We start from the raw sequence: 12,970 nt of genomic DNA, 5'->3' as shown, positions 1-12,970 counted from the left end.
GGCGTCTCGGGGGCGCTGCATCTGCGGCGGGTGTGGAACCAGGCGCCGCGGGGATGAACCGCTGCCCTTTCTGGCTTCGGAATCGCCCGACTCCCGGCTTCCCCACGAGCATCAGCGCACTGCGTCGAAGTCAGTTCTCCGGCTGTCCGAGGGTTTGAGCCGGTGTCGTTGTCCACGAAAAGGCGTGTGACTCTGCCTGGCGTGGAACGGCTACGTTTCTTCTCTATGGCATTGAGAGGCGTAGGTCGTTCGTTAGTCTCTGTGGCGCAATCGGTTAGCGCGTTCGGCTGTTAACCGAAAGGTTGGTGGTTCGAGCCCACCCAGGGACGCCTTCCGCTTACACCTTTCTAGAACGTGAAAGCTTTTCGCTTCTTTCTTTTCTACCCATCCTCTACTGTGAAGGCGGGAAAGGGCCCCTTCACTCCTACCCTCTTGGCTCCTCTTTCCTGTCCACCTCACAGGGACATAAGGCGGGATCAGAAGGCCATCACTGAGCTGGATAGAAGAACTCATCTGGAAAATAGGTCCCCTGGAAATTCCTGAGATGTCATAGTTCCTTTCTGAATTGCTTTTAACGAGGGAGTTACTACTGTCTTTTTTTTTTTTTGCGCGTACTGCTAATACTATTTATTTAATACTTTCCATCTGCTTTCATGGTTACAAATAATGCTGTACATTACTGTACATACATCGTTGTACAATGTATGTACATCATCCTTGTACATACCTCGTTGGCCCCTTGTACAAGGTCTTCTGTAGCGACAAGTCCTGGAAAGGCAATTGCTCTATCACATGGTGTTTACAATGCGTAGTGTGATCAATGCCAAGAAATAGAGGTAAACAATAGAATGGGAAAGACCAGAGATCTCTTCAAGAAAATTAGAGATACCAAGGGAATATTTCATGCAAAGATGCGCACAATAAAGGAGAAAAATGGTATGGACCTAACAGAAGCAGAAGATATTAAGAAGAGGTGGCAAGAATACACAAAAGAACTGTACAAAAAAGATCTTCATGACCCAGATAATCACGATGGTGTGATCACTCACCTAGAGCCAGACATCTTGGAATGCGAAGTCAAGTGGACCTTAGGAAGCATCACTACGAACAAAGCTAGTGAAGGTGATGGAATTCCAGTTGAGCTATTTCAAATCCTGAAAGATGATGCTGTGAAAGTGCTGCACTCAATATTCTAGCAAATTGGAAAACTCAGCAGTGGCCACAGGACTGGAAAAGCTCTATTTTCATTCCAATCCCAAAGAAAGGCAATGCCAAAGAATGTTCAAACTACCGCACAATTGCACTCATCTCTCATGCTAGCAAAGTAATGTTCAAAATTCTCCACACCAAGCTTCAACAGTACGTGAACTGTGAACTCCCAAATGTGCAAGCTGGATTTAGAAAAGGCAGATGAACCAGAGATCAAATTGCCGACATCCATTGGATCATCGAAAAAGCAAGAGAGTTCCAGAAAAGCATCTACTTGTGCTTTATTGACTACACCAAAACCTTTGAATGTGTGGCCCACAACAAACTGGAAAATTCTTCAAGAGATGGGAATACCAAACCACCTGACCTGCCTCCTGAGAAATCTGTATGCAGGTCAAGAAGCAACATTTAGAATGGGACATGGAGCAACAGACTGGTTCCAAATTGGGAAAGCAGTATGTCAAGGCTGTATATTGTCACCAGGCTATTTAACTCATATGCAGAGTACATCATGTGAAATGCTGGGCTGAATGAAACACAAGCTGGAATTAAGGTTACTGGGAGAAATATCAATAACCTCAGATATGCAGATGACACCACCCTTATGGCAGAAAGCAAAGAAAACCTGAAGAATCTCTTGATGAAAGTGAAAGAAGAGAGTGAAAATGTTGGCTTAAAACTCAACATTCAGAAAACTAAGATCATGGAATCTGGTCCAATCAATTCATGGCAGATAGATAGGGAAACAATAAGAAACTTTATTTTTGGGGGGGCTCCTAAATCACTGCAGATGGTGACTGCAGCCAACAAATTAAAAGTTGCTTGCTCCTTGGAAGAAAAGCTATGACCAACCTAGACAGCATATTAAAAAATAGAGACATTACTTTGCCAACAAAAGTCCATTTAGTCAACGTTACGGTTTTTCCAGTAGTCACGTATGGATGTGAGAGTTGGACTATAAAGAAAGCTGAATGCTGAAGAATTGATGCTTTTGAACTGTGGTGTTGGAGAAGACTCTTTGAGAGTCCCTTGGACTGCAAGGAGATCCAACCAATCAATCAGTCCTCAATATTCATTGGAAGGACTGAAGCTCAAAGTGAATCTCCAATACTTTGGCCACCTGATGGGAAGAACTGTCTCATTTGAAAAGACCCTGATGCTGGGAAAGACTGAAGGTGGGAGGAGAAGGGGATGATAGAGGATGAGATGGTTGGATGGCATCACCAACTCGATGGACATAAGTTTGAGTAAGCTCCAGGAGCTGGCGATGGACAGGGAAACCTGTTGTGCTGCAGTCCATGCGATCTCAGAGTCGAACTGAAGCAACTGAACTGAGCGACTGAACTGAACTGACAGTGTTTACATGGCTCATATACAATCCCATTTCTACTCCTTGGTTGGCTTATTAGCTATCTAGTCTTTCTTTTCTTATTTAAGTGACTGCTTGAAGCTTTACAGCAGACATCTGTAACTTACCACAATCTGCCTTCAAGTTCACATCTTCAAATTTCTTCGCTGCAGGCCCTTCTGCTATTGTCATCATGCATTTTACTTGTTATAAACCCCACAATGCCTCATGATTAGAAAAATTAGCCCCACGTTTCTAAAGAGACTGAAATAATAAGAAAAAGCTTATGTATTTTCCCACACAGGCATCTTTTCTGTTGTCCTTGGTGCCTTTGTGTATATCCAGATTTCCATCTGAGGTCAGTGGACACCTTTAACATTTCTTACTATGTGTGTCTGTTGGTGATGAATTCTTTTAGCATAGTAGGTTGGTCTGTAGATGTCATTTTTCACTTTCATTTCTGAAAGACATTTCTTGGGGAGGAGGCGTGAACTCTAGGTTGACTGCTGCCCTCCAGTCCTTTAAAGATGTTGCTCCACTGTCTTCTCACTGCTTCTGATGAGAAATCTAACATAATCTTTATTTTCATTTTCTGTTTGTACTGTCTTTTCCTGCTCACTTCTTTGGAAATGTTTTTCTTCTTCAATGGAGTTGAGCAGTTTAATTCTGATGTGGCTCCCTGTGGTTTGTTTAATGTTTCTTGTGCTCATAATGTTCATTTGGCTCTTTGGAAATTTTTCTGTCAATGTTTCTCAAAAAATTATTTCTTCCCTTCTGGTCTTTTCAGAAACTCCACATTACTCATATATTGGACCTTTTAAACATACCCTATCCCTCAGACATGCTATGTTCATTAAAAAACATTTTTTTTGTGTGTGTATGGTTTCATTTTGGATATGGTCAATTCTTCATGGCTTTGTGTTCTCTAATCTTCCCCCACCCCCACCCCATACACCAGCAACATCTAATCTGCTATTAACTGCATCTGGTGAATTATATAATACTAGATGTTATCATTTCTATGTCTAAAGTTTGCTTCTGGCCGTTTGTATATGTTCTACATTTCTACTTAACTCTTGGGTCATATGCAACACAGTCGTGATAGCTATCTTTCTGCTAATTATAACATCATGTCAGTTGTGGTTCAGTTTCAATGGATTGATCAGTCTCCTCCTTAACACATAACATTTTCCTGCCTCTTTGCATTCTTGGCATTCTTTGACAGACATTGTCAGTTTCTCTTCTTAGACACTAGCTATTTTGGCATTCCTATAAGTTATCTTGAGTTTTGTTCTGGGGTACAATTAAGTGACTTGTAAACAGATCCCTTTGGATCTTGCTTTTATCATTATTCTCAGGGTGATTATTCCCACTACTGAAACGAGAGTTTGTTGAATGTTCTTCCCAATGGCCCATGAATTATGAGTGGCTGTGGGGGGAGTACCATTGCCTGTCTTGTGTGAGCACTAGGCATTGTACCGTGATTTTTAAAAAGGTTTCTTTCCTTGGTCTCAGGCAGCTTCTTCACAAGCATTCTCTGACCACTATTCTAATGAGTATTTGACGCAGACCCTTTCATAGCCCTAGATCTTTGATCCACTTAACACCGGATCTTTGTTCTGTGGACTCTAGCTTCCTTGCTGTCCAACTAACACTCGGATTCACCTCCACCATCCAAGGATTTGGCCTCAGATCCCCTCTCCTGGTGGGCAGCCTGGACACTCTCTGAAAGCAGTAAGCTGGGTCAATGGCAGGGCTCATCTTGTTTCTCATGTCTCACGGGTTGCTGTCTTTTGCTGTCTGGTTTACAGTGTCTGGAAAACTGGTTATGTCATGTCTTTTATATTTTGCATCTTGAGGGTGGTGTTTGGGATGTGGGTGAGATTTCAGAGAAGGTGGTGACTCTGATAAAGTCTGGCAAAGAAGCCTTTTCTTTGTGTCCATCCTTGAAATCAACCTGTTTGAGCCTGCCCACCAAGGGCAGCCAGATGCTGGGTCTGTTCAATGAGGGTCCTGTCGCCCTCATCTGGAATTTCAGGTCTCTTTGAGTTCAGCCTGCAGAGAAGCTTTGGGCTACTCTATTTGGGCTGCCCTAGGCTTCCCTGAGGAGGAGGTGCACAGGGATGAGTAGAGTTTAAATATGGTGTCCAACATGTGAGGCCACACCCCCAGCCCCCTGCTTTGCAGCCTCTGGTCTCCCAGGGGTCCCGCCCATTGGCAGTTCATACTGGGTCAGCCTGAGCTCCTGAGACACCCAAACCAGGAGGGACACTTAAGGGAAACCAGATGCCCACTTCAGTCCTGTCCCCAATGGACCCCAAAAGTGTCCTGATTGAGAAAGAAAGGCAGTGAATCTCTCTTTTTGGGTAGGTGGAAGAGAGATCAAAGGGAAAGTGAAGAAAAATCCTATGAGGTTTCAGGATCTAGAGTTACCATTGAAGTCCACCACCTCTGAAACTTCCCCCTGGCTAGTGAAGGGGAATGGAGTCCCCTTGTCCAGTCTACCCAAGTACACAAAGCAGACAAGGATGGCCTGGGTCCCAGTAAATAGGCAATCCCCAGTCTTCCCATTTGGTAGTATTTGAACTTCTCTAGGCACGATTTCCTCTTGATCAAAGGACTAAAAACTGAGCTAACTTCCCACTGCCTCCTCACCTCCCTTCACCACCTTCAACCTACCAACCCCATCATCTGGAAATGCAGAATGCTTTGAGACTTGTAGGTCTTTCCTGCAGGTTCTTCAGCCCTGCAGGTAACTGGGAATTTGTTCTCCAAAGAGGGAGCAATAGAGGATCTTTGGCCACAAGGGGGCAGCCAGTACATGTGAGGGAGGGCCTGTGTCCCAAAGGGAAAGCAGAAGAGGAAGTGATGACCTATCTTGGCCTGGGTGATGGTTACATGAGTTATTACATGTTGCAAAATGTATCATTTGGTGTGGAAATAAACAGAACAGGAAAACTTGTTGCTCTACCTAACTAGAAGAGTTACTATGACCCCTTATAGACCAACAAAGTGCAAGTGGCATCAATGTACAGAAATACAAAATGGACTGAGTTGACAGACTTGAAACTGACCCTAGCTCAGTAAGTGAATGAATTTTCAAGAAAAGCCGTTCAATGGGGAAAGGAAATAGGTTCAATATTGGGGATGGGGCAGTTTATTTCTATCTCACAGACAAGGATTGGTCTGAAGTGTATCATAGACCCAGACATAAAAGTTAGAAGGCATTTTGAGGATACTTTGTGATTTGGTGGTAGGCAAAGATTTATTAGGAAAGTTATGACCAAAAGCAGAGACAATTACTTTGCCAACAAAGGTCCGTCTAGTCAAGGCTATGGTTTTTCCAGTGGTCATGTATGGATGTGAAAGTTGGACTGTGAAGAACGCTGAGCGCCAAAGAATTGATGCTTTTGAACTGTGGTTTTGGAGAAGATTCTTGAGAGTCCCTTGGACTGCAAGGAGATCCAACCAGGCCATTCTAAAGGAGATCAGTCCTGGGTGTTCATTGGAAGGACTGATGTTGAAGGTGAAACTCCAGTACTTTGGCCACCTCATGCGAAAAGTTGAGTCACTGGAAAAGACTCTGATGCTGGGAGGGTTTGGGAGCAGGAGGAGAAGGGGACGACAGAGGATGAGATGGCTGGATGGCATCACCAACTCGATGGACAAGAGTTTGGGTGAACTCTGGGAGTTGGTGATGGGCAGGGAGGCCCGGCATGCTGTGATTCATGGGGTCACAAAAAGTCGGACACGACTGAACGACTGAACTGAACTGAACTGAAAGATTTATTAACCAGGACACAAAGAATATAAAATAAAGACAAATGATACATTAGACATCATCAATGTTAACCATGTCTTCTCAGCCAAAGATGCCACTGAAGTGAAAAAGCAAGCTACAGACAAGAAAATATTCACAAAACATAGCTTACAACCCCACCTCCCATGATTATGATGTATAATGACCTTCTCCAACCCAGGAATAATTTTTTTAAAAGAACAACCAACTTTTTATTTTTTCAGATGGATAAAAGATATGAACAGGTACTTCAGAAGATATGCACATGGCCAACAAAGGATGCAAGCAGTGCGCATTATTTGTAGCTGTCAGAGAAAAGGACATCAAAACCACATTGAGATACCACTACTCTTTTAGTAGCATGGCTAAAATTATGAAGAGAAGAAACTCCAACAGTATTGCAAAGAAATGGAATAACCACAACTCTCATTCATATTGTTGGGGGTAATATAAAATGTTACAACTGCTCTGGAAAAGGCTTTAATGTTTCATGAAGTTGAGTATATACTACTCTTTGGTACCAGCAATTCTTCACCTAGGTTTCTTTTTTTCCAAGAGAAATGAAAACCTATGTCTACAAAAATCTCTTGTGAAGAGAATGTTCAAAGCAGCTTCATTCACAATAGCCAATACTGGAAACAGCTCAAATGCTCTTTATTGAGTGAATGGTAAACAGAGTGTGCTGTGTTACTGCCATGGAATATATCTCAACAATGAAAGAGAAATAAAATGTGCTTTACTCAACAATGGATAAAGTCAGAGAGACTATGCAGATAAAGAGGTGTGAAAAAAAATAGTATTTGCACTACGATCCCATTTCCATGACATTCTGTAAGAGGCAAATATACAAATGAAAGGAGTCTGGACAGTAGTTGTTAACAAATAAATCAGAGGAAAATGACAATGACAATGATTTTAATGATTCCTAATTGCTCATTGAGTAGTCACTAAATCCAGGCAAAGGGGAAAATAACAATAGGGCTGGGAGTTCCCTTGTTGGACCAGTCTGATAGATGAAATGTTGAGGCACTGTCAATGTCCATATACAGCATAAGTAAAACCACCAGGTCACCAAAGCAGCAATTAGTAAAGGTTGATGGTGCCCAAAAAGACAGTTCAGGACGAGGGAGTGTTCCAACAAATTATGGAAGGAGGCTCAGAGGTGTACTGTTAAAAAGCAACTTATACAGTGAGGAGGTAGTGGCTGTTTATTCTTCACCGATGATTGGTTGTATCAATAAAGCTGTCTTCCTCGTGATAGGGACTTGGTGAAAAGTGGTTGCTTTCAATCAATTTGGGCGAAGAGTTTTGTTTTGTTTTTGGTTTTCAGAGGCATAAACAAGATAAGTTTCACTCATTTTGCAAAATAAGCTAAGGGAGCTTTTGCTTGCACAGCTAAACAGGGTTCTGTGCTCAGGGAATCTTCAAGTCTGATCTCCATTTGTGATTGACCCAAACTCCCCACTTTGGGTCCTGCTTTCAGTATAACTTTCCTGTCTGTTGCCAGCAAAGCTGTGGTCAGGCGGAGGAATCACTTGTTCGCTGTTTCCACTAGTTGGTTGTCAGAGCAGAGGATGCTGTAGTCACCGTTCTTCATCACTTATAAGCGGTAATAGTTAAGTTCCTCCAGTAGTCCTGGCCTGATGGATACCGTTTGTCTAGTGAGTGGCTGCCCACAGGCATTTAAGATCCTTGAGAGTGTAAAACGAAGGGCACTAGAGAGGTTAGTACGAGGACTAGGAAGGGAACAATGGCCAAGGACTGAAAAAGTCCTCGGAGCAGAGATTCCCAGGAGCCCAGAAGAAACCTGCAAAACAAGTCTAGGGAGCAGGAGTCGCTTATCTGCTACAAGTTTTATCGGGTCTTTGTCCTGCCCATCTTGAGTAACAAAGAAACTAGGCTTTCCACCAATTACAGCACAGGAGGCTCCTTGCTGGGCTTTCCTATGTCACAGCAGCAGAAAAGGAGAAACCACCGCCTTCAGTTTCCTCCTGCTCAGACCAGGGATGAGAACGTTGAGATGAGTACTCTATGGGGTTACAATTGTGCAAGTTTCCAGCCGAAGTAAAAAGGGAGTAGCTGTCAGGAGTGACGGATGAGAGTGCCGTGACTCGGATTCGAACCGAGGTTGCTGCGGCCACAACGCAGAGTACTAACCACTATACGATCACGGCGCGCCACGGCTCCTGCCGCCGTCGCAGCCCTTGCTCTTACAAGGCGGACGTAAATTCCTTCCCGTCACTGCGCTGTTGCTGGACGACAACAGGTATTCATAGACTTTCTTTCGTCTCTGCTCTCTTATCCAGTCCCTTCCTCTCAATTTTGATACATGGTGACTAAATCAAAACAGAAACCAAATCTTGCCTCCCCAGATCAGGCCCTTGCCTCTGCACAGACCTCCTGGGAAGTCTCTTTATCCTGGTCCCCACCTCGCCGGCTTCTTTCCTGGCTCTTCGCGTTTGTCCCTTCGGACCGATCCCCCGCACCCCCTGGTTCCGCTCCCGCCCCACCGACTGCGGACCAGAGGAGGGAGGGCAGCGCCAGCGAAGCAATCGGAGAGCCGTCACAGGGCCCACCGGGGGTTCAGCTTCCCTCGGACCCCCCTCGGCTCAGGCCCGAGGCGTCTCGGGGGCGCTGCATCTGCGGCGGGTGTGGAACCAGGCGCGGCGGGGACGAACTGCTGCCCTTCTGGCTTCGGAATCGCCCGACTCCCGGCTTCCCCACGAGAACCAACGCGCTGCGTCGAAGCCAGCTCTCCGGCTGTCGGAGGGTTTGAGAGGGTGTAGCACTCTAGTGTTCCTGCCTGGAGAATCCCAGGGACGGGGGAGCCTGGTGGGCTGCGATCTTTTGGGTCGCACAGAGTCGGACACGACTGAAGCCACTTAGCAGCAGCAGCAGCAGTCCGGGGAAAGGCGTGTGGCTCCGCCTGGCGTGGAAGGGCTCTTTCTTCTCTGCGGCGTTAAGAGAATTGTGCCGTTCGTTAGTCTCTGTGGCGCAATCGGTTAGCGCGTTCGGCTGTTAACCGAAAGGTTGGTGGTTCAAGCCCACCCAGGGACGTCTTCCGTTTACGTTTTTAGAACTTAGAGGTTTTCTTGGCTCTTCTCTGCCCATCCCCTACTGTAAAAGCCGAAAAAGCCTCCTCCTCTTGTCTGCTGTGTCTTGTCCACCTGACAGGGACAGTAGGCAGGATCAGAAGACCATCACCGAGCCGTACAGAAGAGCTCACCCGGAAAATAAAGTGAAAGTGAAAGTCGCTCAGTCGCGTCTGACTCTTTGCGACCCCATGGACTGTCCATTGAATTCTCCAGGCCAGAATACTGGAGTGGGTAGCCTTTCCCTTCTCCAGGTAATCTTCCCAACCTAGGAATTGAACCGCATTGCAGGTGAATTCTTTACCAACTGAGCTATCAGGGAAGCCGCAACGGGAAAATAGGTCCCCTGGAAATTCCTGGGATGTCATGGTTACTTTGTGAATTGCTTTTAACGAGGGAGTTACTACCGTCTTTTTTTCTGCAGGTAGTATTAAATAGAGTATTTATTTAACCCTTTCCATATGCTTTTGAAATTAAGCTGGTTTTATGATTTCATGGTTACAAATAATGCTGTAGTCATCCTTTTACACACATGGTTGGCCCCTTCTACAAGGTCTTCTATAGCGAAGAGTCCTGAAGAGTAATTGCTCTGTCACATAGTGTTTACACGGCTCGTATACAATTCCATTTCTGCTGACACATGTTGGAACATGAGAATGTTGCAGTCACTTTAGATGACATCTAAAAATACTTACAAATAATCATAAGTGGAATAGCTGAGTACTCTGCCTTCTAGAATTATAAGTGTTAATTCCCGTTTAAAGATATTACCTTTCTAGTATATTTAATATACTCGAACACATAAATTTAAAATTTTATATTTATTGGATGCAGTATTTGTTTATTTGATCAGTACAACCACTAGAGGAAATTAAGGAAGTGCAATTTAATTTGGATTTTCAAGTCAATATAAACCCAAGACTTGTATAGAGTAGACTATTCAGTTCAGTTCGGTTCAGTCGCTCAGTCGTGTCCGACTCTTTGCGACCCCATGAATCGCAGCACACCAGGCCTCCCTGTCCATCACCAACTCCCGGAGTTCACTCAGACTCATGTCCATCAAGTCAGTGATGCCATCCAGCCATCTCATCCTCTGTCTTCCCCTTCTCCTCCTGCCCCCAATCCCTCCCAGCATCAGAGTCTTTTCCAATGAGTCAACTCTTCGCATGAGGTGGCCAAAGTACTGGATTTTCAGCTTTAGGATCATTCCTTCCAAAGAAATCCCAGGGCTGATCTCCTTCAGAATGGACTGGTAGGATCTCCTTGCAGTCCAAGGGACTCTCAAGAGTAGACTATTATGTTATTATTATTTTCTACATTATGAGAAAATGTGAAAGAAAATATATAGTCACTTTTAGACCAAATTATTAAATCATTCTAACTTTTCTGAGTCACCTCAAAAAAAAATGATATAAATCTTTCCAATACCATTATACATCAAATATTTAAATTATATAACTTCTTAAATATACTAAGATGCATTTTGTTATCAATTTCATTTCTTTCTTTCTTTTTTCTCAAGTAACCAAGAACATCAATTGAATCTATAGCTAAATCTTTTATTTTCTCATATTAGGAATTCAGCATATTTTTATTTCAGGAAATATTGCATTTAAATATAGGCATAAAGCACTTTCTCTAGAAATTCTTAATTTTCTCATTTAAAATTTATATTTAAAGTCATGTAAATGATTATTACTTTCCCTAAACTAATTGGGGCAGTAGAGCCTCTAAATTTTTAGATAACTTACTTGTCCTTTCTGGAGGAAGAGAAAGCATATTGATTTGTTTCTAAGAAAATCTATTTAAAAGGAGAAAATTCCATCAAAATGAGGGTATTATTTAAGGTGAAAGCAGAGGCAATGATATCTAGCAAAACCACTTGCCAGTGAGGGAAACAAAATGAAATAATTAAGCAACACTATTGCTTAATATTGAAGGAGCCTCATTGCTGAAATGGAGAAGGCAATGGCAACCCACTGCAGTAATCTTGCCTGGAAAATCCCATGGATGGAGGAGCGTGGTAGGCTGCAGTCCATGGGGTCGCTAAGAGTCGGACACGACTGAGCAACTTCACTTTCACTTTTCACTTTCATGCATTGGAGAAGGAGATGGCAACCCACTCCAGTGTTCTTGCCTGGAGGATCCCAGGGATGGGGGAGCCTGGTGGGCTGCCATCTATGGGGGTCGCACAGAGTTGGACTGACTGAATCGACTTAGTAGCAGCAGCAGCATTACTGAAAATCAGAGTATTCTGTGATACACTTATGAGTCTCCAGTGTATGAATCTGTGCATGAAGTCATTGCTTTTCATCCATTTTTATTAAGGACTGAACTTGCTTACAGTTCTGGAAGTATTCAGTCTTGATTAGTAGAGTGGTCACAAGTGCTCATGTTGCTGACTCATTGCTTTTTTGTAATGACATAAATGTCTCTTCTTCAGCTTTCTGTTGTCTGATTTAAACAATCCTTAAAGGTCATTTATATGATTTTTTCAGTTATTTAGAAACTTGAGTATACCAATGAAAGAGAGCTGCCTGTTGCATGCTGAAGCATGTAACAGCATTCTTCCTGTACTAATTCTTTTTAAGTGTAGCTATTTATTAATTTTAAGAGTTCCTTATGGGGGGAACCATTGTGTATTAAGATCATCCTTATTTTAGATATTCCCAATTTGAAGTTATTGACCACTATTGATTGGGCTTATATGGTTTTTACCAAATTGTGGAAAGACAAGAGGTGGACACCTTTTCCCTGCTGCAATGTTATTATTTTATACTAATGAAATACCAGAATCCTCAGGACAAGCAGCAATTGAAAGAGACTCACAGCCCAGATTAGCTGTCAACTTCTACCTCACAGGGAATGGATCCCTGTCAACCACAACTCAACATGGATTATCCCCAAAAGTTCACTTCTTAAAATTACAAGCAGAATCCCACAGTGATGGGAGAAAGTAACGATGCACAAATGAGAGGAAGAAAAAAGACTTGTCCGATAAACACACTTAGTATGTAAACCAAAGAGCTCAATTTTGCTCATGGGGTTCAACAGTAGAACAGAGCAAATATGAGCCACTAGATCCAAGGGTCCAGGTCTGAAGGAGGAGCCCGTTGGGGGCAGGATTCTATTGACTCTGGTGATGTGCTAATTTTTATGGAGGTAGTGGGGAAAAAAGGAATAATAGACAAATTCAAATACCAGTTCCCCATTTTATAGGAGGGAGGATAGGTACTAGATTATTTTCATCAAGCCCAAATGTATGAATAAAAGAGGAAAAGGGAGAAAGATAAAACATCCAGGATCAGCGAGATTTTTCTCCTCAGATAAGTTGCTTGGTAGGAAGCTGTCAAAGAAGTCATTCTGGCCAGTCTTCTCTGGACCTCCTTGACTAAGTCATTAGAGAAAGCAATTACAGTTATTGGAAGACTCTAAAAATATTGAATGTTTAGTTTTCCAACATACAATATAGAATATGTGTAATGTCCACAGTGTCCGTCTGCTGTCCTTCTTCTTAGTTGT

General features: G+C 43.3%; 1 long non-coding RNA gene and 3 other non-coding genes across 4 annotated transcripts; 3 read left to right on the top strand and 1 right to left on the bottom strand.

Moving 5' to 3' along the window:
• Positions 1-255: 255 nt before the first annotated feature.
• Positions 256-329, top strand: TRNAN-GUU (transfer RNA asparagine (anticodon GUU)). The gene has a single exon. It is a non-coding gene; the product is annotated as a tRNA-Asn (tRNA).
• A 6,931-nt stretch (positions 330-7,260) lies between these two features.
• Positions 7,261-9,609, top strand: LOC147376295 (uncharacterized). The gene is made up of 2 exons (XR_015160919.1): positions 7,261-8,622; positions 8,729-9,609. It is a non-coding gene; the product is annotated as an uncharacterized LOC147376295 (long non-coding RNA).
• TRNAH-GUG (transfer RNA histidin (anticodon GUG)) lies at positions 8,459-8,530 on the bottom strand. Its single transcript has one exon. It is a non-coding gene; the product is annotated as a tRNA-His (tRNA).
• Positions 9,340-9,413, top strand: TRNAN-GUU (transfer RNA asparagine (anticodon GUU)). Its single transcript has one exon. It is a non-coding gene; the product is annotated as a tRNA-Asn (tRNA).
• Positions 9,610-12,970: the final 3,361 nt, after the last annotated feature.

The sequence above is a fragment of the Bos grunniens genome, chromosome 3 (genome assembly GCF_055505025.1).
Source record: "Bos grunniens cultivar Pamir isolate PY7600 chromosome 3, Bosgru_T2T1.0, whole genome shotgun sequence".
In the NCBI taxonomy this organism is placed as follows: domain Eukaryota; kingdom Metazoa; phylum Chordata; class Mammalia; order Artiodactyla; family Bovidae; genus Bos; species Bos grunniens.
Note: the sequence above shows the minus strand (reverse complement) of the source record. Positions and strands in the feature narration are given on the sequence as shown.